Raw genomic sequence first — 8,578 nt, 5'->3', positions numbered from 1 at the left:
TTTTGCAGAACAAGAGGAATAGTGAAAAATAAGGAATAAGGCATGGATCTCACCTAGGAAAGCTTCCTTGAGGCTGAGACCATGCTGGTTCCTAGGCCTACCTGAGGATGTTGGGATTTGACAATGTCCACATTTGTATAGAGTGATGTGGGAGGGGAAATTTCAACCTCCCGTTTTTCTTTGGGATGGTCTTATGTGAGTAAGCAGCTTAGATCATTGGGCTCTGAGAGATGACACTACTTCCCTCACAATGGAATAGAATATGGAACTCTGAGACCCAGGCAACTGTAACTTACAGTCAGCTCTAGCCAGCTCACTTGGCCTGTGGCTCAGAAACAAGAAAGACATTCCTGTATTGCTTTCAAAGTTCAAGAGAATCAGGTCCCAGGCATGAGAGGGGTGAGTGCCTCACTCGATACTGCAGACATTGGATCAGTGCCAAACCACGAATCCAATGTCTCAGGCCTTTTTATAAGAAGAAATAAAGGGAATCACAAAGCAACTCAGGTCAGGTGTAACTATGACAGGAAACCTATTTAATCTCATTCTAGCCCACAGTACAGGCTTCTTCTTGTGTTTTTATATGTGTATATTGATAAAATATTTACTGTGTACTTTTCAATCCTATTACTCTATTACTCATTTTGAAGTGTACTCCCATTTCCATGTTTCAAAGATTCATTCTTTTTACCACCTCAGTGTGACAATGAGTCTGCTCAAATCCTGAATGTGCCTTATAATATATGGAGCTTGGACTCAGGCTTGTTGGAAATGCTGGTAATGGACCTGATCCCTGCCTACCAGAAAGGTGATCTCTTCTATGTTGGAAACTTCCACCGCCACTATAGAGAGTGGGAGACAATGGAGCAGTTGCTGGATATTGTTTAAAAAGTGAGTGTTCCTCATTCAAATCCAGGACTGATGAGACCCCCTGGCAGATTATTGGAATACTTGGTACCTCTCTGAGACTGTTTCAATGCGGTTTTATCACAGGAGCTTGGCTTGAGACAAAGAAGTGCACTCCCTGGATAACTCCTTACGAGTGGCCTGCCAGAACATTTCATTTTCCTCAGAAGCTAGTGGAGCCTTAACAGTTTGCTTGCTGAGAGACTAGGATTAAAGGAATGAGCCAGTGTCACCCAACATCCACCCTCACCTAGGAAATCACTATCTTGGAGGCCTTTGAAGGAATATAGATGGAAGAAAGAATGGAACTTGAACTTGGGGCCTGAGTGCTGTTCTGTTCATATCACTCTACCATTTAAGCTCCAAGACCAGGTCTGGCCTTTGGCTGGTTAATTGAAGATAAGTGTCTTTAGAATTTTACAAACTAGACTGGGTTCAAACTGTGATCCTTAGATCTCACCCTCCTGATTAGTAGGATTAGAGGCATGAGCCATGGGACATTTATTTGGACAAATGCTGATAAGCATCCTCACAGAATTTCCATGAAATTGTGTAGACATATCTCTACTTTTTGTCTGTTATGTTTACATTACCATATGTGACTTAACCAGTCCCATGTCTGTCCTGTTAGTTCAAAAAAGGAGAAGCATAGAGTTAACTTCCTTCTCTCCTCCCATTGGTACAGATCCTTCTACCGTAACTGGGAGGAAGATGAACAAGATGAAGAAGTAAGTGGACGTTGACACAAAGAGAAGTTCTGTCTTTGAAAACTGGGTATCTTTGAGGTGTCTGAATCAAAGTCAACTTCCTTCTTTGCACACCAGTTGTGATTTTCACCAGGGGGTTGAGGCTTGGCACTTCAGTGGATAGCAGATTACACAGTGTGGGTGTGGTTGTGGTTTTGGACTCTCATGGATGACGAGGGGGGTATGTATAGCAAGTCAGATCAAGAGGGGAAACAACCTTCTCCTCCTAACATAGGGAGAATTTTAGATGATTATATTTGAGAAATTTCTAGAAGTGGGTTGTGAGGAGCATCCTGCTTGCAGGAGTCTCTTCCTACAACATGCAAGTCCCGCCAGAAAGAGGCTATAGTACAAAGCTCAGGATGGGGAGGAAAGGCTCTCATTTTCCTTGTCACCAATCTGCCCATAGCCTAGTTTGTTCCATCTTCCCTATGTGGATGGACTTCTACCTTGATGATTTCTATGAGAACAAGAACCATGACACCCTGAAAGAACTTACACAGTATGTCAAGCTCAAGATGCCCTCTTTAGACTTGCTCTTCTGCTTACATATTCTTCTGGACCAGCTAGAAGAACGCATGGCCCATGAGACCAAGAAAAAATGGAAGAAGTCCTTGTTTAGATACCTCAGAGCTGGTGAATATGGATGGAACTTGGGTCTTTAGGCATGGGCAGGATGGGCATAGAGCCCTTAGTACTCCCCAGCTTGGCAAAATATCCTTTTATGGATATTCTTTGCCAGGTAATATCTGTTCTCCTTTGAAGGAACGTGGAAGTAGCCACTCATTAGAAACATGCTAACTTCTCATCAGTGTTCAGTCCAAACTCAAGTTCTACAGCTTCCCCCATTAGATTCTCATGAAAGTTTAGTCACACCTTAACTTCTTGAGTTCTAAGACTCCTGTACCTATTTCCATTCTCAGGTTTGTATCACAGTAGAGCAGCTCCTGCAGTTCTCCAGATAAAGAACCCATCAGTGATGTCGTTTATGATGACTCATGGAGATCAGAAAACATTACTGATCTCCAGAAGGCATGTGAACATAGAGGGTGTTTTTTAATATATAGAAAGGCCCAAGCAGGTTTTGAGTCCTGTGGACATCCCACTGGTTCTGAACCCCACATGTGAAGCAGGAGTACCTGCACTTACTGCCAAGGAAGAAGATGATACAGAATATCTTCCATTGATGTTGATAATCCACCTAGATTAGCTCCAAACAATTAAAAAAGACATGTCTTGGTATGCAGTGTAAATGTATGCTAATGGAAAATGACCCCAGTGTATCTTCAGGAAAACCAATAAGTGAGGTCCAAAATCTAGATTCAGTTGAGGAAAGGGAATCTTTCCTCACAGAATATCCTGACCAATCTGTCCTCCTGAAGGGGATCCAGTTTCCAATTGAGAAATTAGAATCTGTCCCTCCTTGGACTCAGGAAGAAAACCTTGTCTTTAATGAGGAAGTAAATCCCTTTTAGGACTCTGAGGCAGAATTTCTTTCTGAAGGCAACTTAGAAGCCAATCTAGATTTAGAGATTCCTTCCCCCATTCCTGGGAAAACCTGTATTTTTTTTGTCTGATGGTTATAAAATGCTCATTCTATTTTTCTAACTTTATTAAAATGTTAGTGTTTTTTATATAATCTAGTATTCATGAATCCTAATTATGTTTTTAAGCCTACAATCTGAAGCATTGTGCATACGTGTTCTGTGGGGGGATAACAGAGTGACAGGGTGCTGTACAAGAGAGCCTACTGCATATTACTGAACTGTTAAATGCACAGGGAGCGGCAAGGAAGCCAGGCCATGCCTGTATGGGGAAATAAGGTGGCTACAAAAGGTCTATGAAATAGCAGGTTAGAGGTCCTAGAAAGCTGTTCTGTCAATTTGGACAAATGTCACAATACTTATAGTGGTATGTAGGATACTCTTCCAACCGTGAGTTCAAATCTGTTTACATTTCATTGTGCTTTGGGCACATATGGAAGAAAAGTTACTCTCCAATTATATCATACAGTAATGTGAATCATTTTCTTTAAAACTGCTCCAGGGCTGAGAAGGTGGCTCAGTGGTAGAGTGCTCGCTTTGCATGCATGAGGCCCTGGGTTCAATTCCTCAGCACTACATAAGCAGATAAAGCTGGAAGTGGCATTATGGCTCAAGTGGTAGAGCACTGGTCTTGAGCTGAAGAGCTTAGGGACAGTGCCCAGGCTCAGAGTTCAAGCCTCACAACTGGCAAAAATACTGCTCCATTAAACAATTAAATAATTAATAATTAATTCAGGCTGCAGCCACTTAATCAGGCATGCTGGTCCCTCTGGTGAAGTAGGATCCTACTGGAAGCCTGCCCACCTAGGGCCGTTGTGAGCACCCCTTGCCTGGGACTGTGGAAGAAGATCAGGGTGCACCTGTTGTTGGGCTAGGGCAGCAACCTGGCAGCTGCTGCATGAATAACACAGTGCCACTGACTCACATCTAGCACCCCCCTGTCCCTTGGGCCGGGTCCATGAGGATCAGCCCCTGGGAGTACACGCATACTACGGGACAAGGTCCACCCACCTAGGAAGGAGTGCAGACTGAACAGATGCCACTCTGTGGATCAGTTTGTACAGTATTTATCAGCGGTGGAGGAGGGGTTGATTTTGTTCTGCTGTGGGGAAAAGACAAAAAAGACAGGCCCAAGCAGGGTGATGCCAACTTTTGTACTCAGACTGGCAAGGAAACTTTCCCCCACGCATTCGCCAGCAGGCTTAGGAAGCCATTCCATGCTCCTTGTCCATGGAGTAGCAGCCAGGGACACTCCCATCCGATACTCCTGGATGCTCTTTTGGGTTTGTTTGTTAATTTATTCAGAGAGCCCCTCCCTCAGACAGCAGAGTTATATTCTGGGTTTTGTAAAATGTTCTGCATCTGAGCATTCCCAGTGTTTGGTTTTTGTATTGTTTCTTTTAAATGCGTTTTGAAATTTGTGTTTTAGGTGTTGAGGTGCAGGAGGAGGAGCCAGGTTATGAAAATAGTTTCCTACAAGCCTTTCATCTAAAAATGAAAACATATTCTCTTTAAAAATGCATTTCAGGAAATAAATCTGAGAGTGGAGTAAAGGCTGTTTTCTCATGAGATCAAAATGTGAGATTTCTATATGCATGTTTTATGCGTTCAAAATACAATTAAGTAATCCACTATCTAAGAACAATTGTCCAGACCTAAGAGTTAAGTGTCTTGGGAGTTAGAGGCAGGGTTTTTTGAGCTTTATCCAAAGGGAGGGAAGAAAGTTAAAATCCGTAGATTACTTTCTAGAATCAAAGTGTTAATACAAAATGAGAATCACTAAAAAAACCTCAGTGTTATTTGGGTTTTCAATTGTTCCATATGTATTTTTGGATTACTTCTATTTCATTGAAGAGTGAGATTGGGATATTGGTAGGTATCACATTGAATTTGGATATAACCTTTGGCAGTATTGCCATTTTCATGGTGTTATTCCTCCCAATCCATGAGCATGGGTGGTTTCCCACTTCCTTAGTTCTGCTTTCATTTTCTTTTTCAGGTTTTGAAAATTTCTTTCATAGAGGTCCTTCTTAACTCCTAGATATTTTATTTCTTGTGTGGCTTTTAAAAAGGGGTTGCTTTCCTAATATCACCCGCAATCTTAACATTATTGGAATACAGGAAAGCCACTGATTCCTGAGGGTGAATTTTATACTTGGCTAGTTTGCCAAAGTTTCTGATGAGCTCAATAATTTGGGAGTGGAGTCCATGTGGTTCTTTAAATACAGGATCATATCATCTGCAAAGAGGGAGAGTTTTACTTCATCTTTCCCTATTTGGAGACCTTTAAGTTTGCATCTTGTATTATTGCCCCAGCTAGCATTCTAATACAAAGTTGAAGAGTAGTGGAGAGAGCAGACTTTTTATCTCATTCCTGAATTTATAAGAAATGGCTTTAAATTTTCACCATTAAGTATAATGCTAGCTCTGGGTTTGCCAATCCATAGCAGAAAGAACAGCACTGGAGCACTATCAGTTCCAAATTTCAAACTCTACTAAAAAGCCATAGTAAAACAACAGCTTGTTACTGGCACAAGAACAGACCTGAGGATCAATGGAATAAGACTGAAGACTCAGAAATAAACCCACTGACCTATAGCCACCTAATCTTTGACAAGGGGGCTAAAAATTAGAATGGAAGAAAGACAGCCTTTTGAGTAAATGGTGTTGACAAAATTGCTTCAACACCTGTAGAAAACTAAAGCTAGATCTGTATATAATACCCTGCAGGAGAATCAACTCCAAATAGATCAAACACCTCAAAATAAAAGAAGACACCATGAAAACATTACCTGAAGGAATAGGAGAAAGTCTAGGGCTTTTTAGCACAAGCCGAAATTTTCTTAAGAGAGAACTGGAAACAAAAGAAATCAAAGAAAGTTTGGAAAATTGGGATTGCATGAAACATCAGAGCTTCTGCAAGGCAAAGGTCATAGCTAACAAGATCAATAGAAAGCCCACGTTCTGGGAGAATATCTTCACGAGTCATAAAACGGATGAGGTCTTATATCTAAATTATACTTAGGACTCAAAAAATTAAATCACCTGACAACAAATCCTCAAAGAAACAACTACTCGATAACTAAGTGGGCTAAAGACTTAAAGAGAGACTTCTCTGAAGAGGAAATAAAAATGGTCATTAGACTCATGAAGAAATGCTCAACTTTTCTAGGCATAAAAAGGGGAGCCTGGCATAATATATGACAAACACTAAGGGTAAACAACTACCAATAGTGAATATGGTCCCAAGCCAAACTCTCCTTTACATTTAAAGGATATATAAAAATATTTCATGACAAAGAAAACTTGAAACAATGTATCTCCACCAAATAAGCAGGGTAGAAGTTAATTAAATATACCCTATATAGAGAAGATCAAGAAGAACAGGATCTGGTTATATAAAATGCTCCCTACCAGAGAACAAGGTAAATATATTAACAGTAGATGAGGCACAGCTCCTAACAGCAGGGCTATAACATAACATATTTCTCAGTCTTAACTTTCAATATCAATGGAATTAAATTACCAATTAGAAAACAGATCAGATACTAGTATCAAAAAACAAGACACAGCCATCCAGTGTCCACAAGAGATACATTTTATTGACAAAAACAAACGTACTCAAACTGAAAGTCTGGAAATAAAATTTTCAAGTAAATGGACTCCATAAACAGGCCATAGTAGAATTACTAAAATAAGATAAAATAGAATTCAAATTAAAATTAGTAGGAAGAGACATTACATGTTGAGAAAGGCAACTCTCAATTAGGAGGATATAACAAGTGTAAATATCAATGCCCTGAATCCTGGACCACCCTACATCATCAACCAAATACTACACAACCTAAAAACACATCTCAACCCATCATTGTCATCCATCAATTGGTTATACTGGAAAAACTCAACCAATAAACTGAAGACCTAAATAACTACATTGACCACCTACCCCTAACAGACATCTACAGAACATACATTCAGTATCAGTATATACATTCTTCACAGCAGGTCATGGAAGATTCTCCAAAATAGAACCTATCCTATGTCACACAGAAATTCTGTCCAAATTGAAAGAAAATTAATTGAATTCACATATCTTTTCAGACCACAACAGAATAAACTTAGAATTAAACAGCTAAAGCAAAAAAAAAAAAAAAAAAAAAAAGGTCAAACCCATGAAGAGTGAACAACACACTGCTTTATGACCAGTGGGGCACTGAAGAGATTAGAATAGAAATCTGAAAGTTTCTGGAATTTAACAAAAATGAACACACAAAATACCAGCTCCTCAGGGACATATTAAATGCAATACTTAGTGGAAAATTTACAGCTTTGAATGCCTACATCAAGCAATTGGGGAAATCTCAAATCAATATTTCATTTGATTTTAATTACGGTCTGCTATTAGGACACCCACAGACACCAAAATCAGAGGATGCTAATTCTTCTGATAAAATGCATAATAATTTTTCATAATTAATATAACATGAAGACTTTAATATTAATAACATTAAAAATACTTGTATTCACATTATATAATATATTGAAATCCTTTAGTTTCATCAATTTTTAGAATATTTATAACTAAATGTAAATTGTTTGTAAATAGTTATTTGATGATGTATAAAAATGAGAAAAAAATTCGCATACATATTACTACAAATGCAAACAGATTCACCTAGTTATTTATGATCCTTCATTTGTTGGTTTCATTCATGCATGGATAACATGCAAAGAAGTGAAAATTCCAAACTTGACTTTATTAAGGATTCATTACATGGAGTTTATGTTGGGCTAAAGAGATTTTATAAATTAAATTGTTTTGTCCCATTCTTTCTCCTTCTCTTCCATCCTTCGTTCCTTTCTTCTTTGCTTCCTCCTTCCTTCCCTCCATCCCTACCTCTCTCTTTCTCTCCTTCCTTTCTTCCTTTCTTCCTTCCTTCCTTTTCCTTCCTTCTTTCTTTCTTTTTTTCTTTCTTCCTTTTTCTTTCTTTCTCCTTTCGTCTAATATTCCTCTCTTCCTTTTACTCAGAATATTTCTTATGGCAATAGAAAAAATCTGAACTGTTGTACTGTAAGGTGTTATGAGTGATTACAAATATTAACTAGATTAATATTAATTTTAATAACCTATGTTATATCTTAAGACAAATTATACTAAAAGCAACTTCTCAAATGTTCCAAGATATGTAACAAATATTATTTTCATGATATTGTTTATTTCTTCAAACTAAAATAAGCATTTAGGCATAATATTGCTTGTGTGTGGGTTTTGTTCTTGTGATTTTAACTCAAGAACTATCCCTTAGTTGTTCTTGTTTTTTTCCTCAAGGGTATTGGTCTATCATTTGAGCCTCAATTCTATTTCTGGCTTTGTGTGTGTGT

At 38.7% G+C, this 8,578-nt stretch overlaps 1 long non-coding RNA gene across 1 annotated transcript; it reads left to right on the top strand.

Moving 5' to 3' along the window:
- The first annotated feature begins 336 nt into the window (after positions 1-336).
- On the top strand, positions 337-2,806 carry LOC138811607 (uncharacterized). The gene is made up of 4 exons (XR_011367448.1): positions 337-399; positions 700-891; positions 1,592-1,634; positions 2,576-2,806. It is a non-coding gene; the product is annotated as an uncharacterized lncRNA (long non-coding RNA).
- The last annotated feature ends 5,772 nt before the right edge of the window (positions 2,807-8,578 follow it).

This window comes from Dipodomys merriami, unplaced genomic scaffold (assembly GCF_024711535.1).
Source record: "Dipodomys merriami isolate MVZ:Mamm:240054 unplaced genomic scaffold, mDipMer1.0.p SCAF_54, whole genome shotgun sequence".
NCBI lineage: Eukaryota > Metazoa > Chordata > Mammalia > Rodentia > Heteromyidae > Dipodomys > Dipodomys merriami.
The sequence above is the reverse complement of the archived record's forward strand: the minus strand, read 5'-3'. Positions and strand labels throughout refer to the sequence as shown.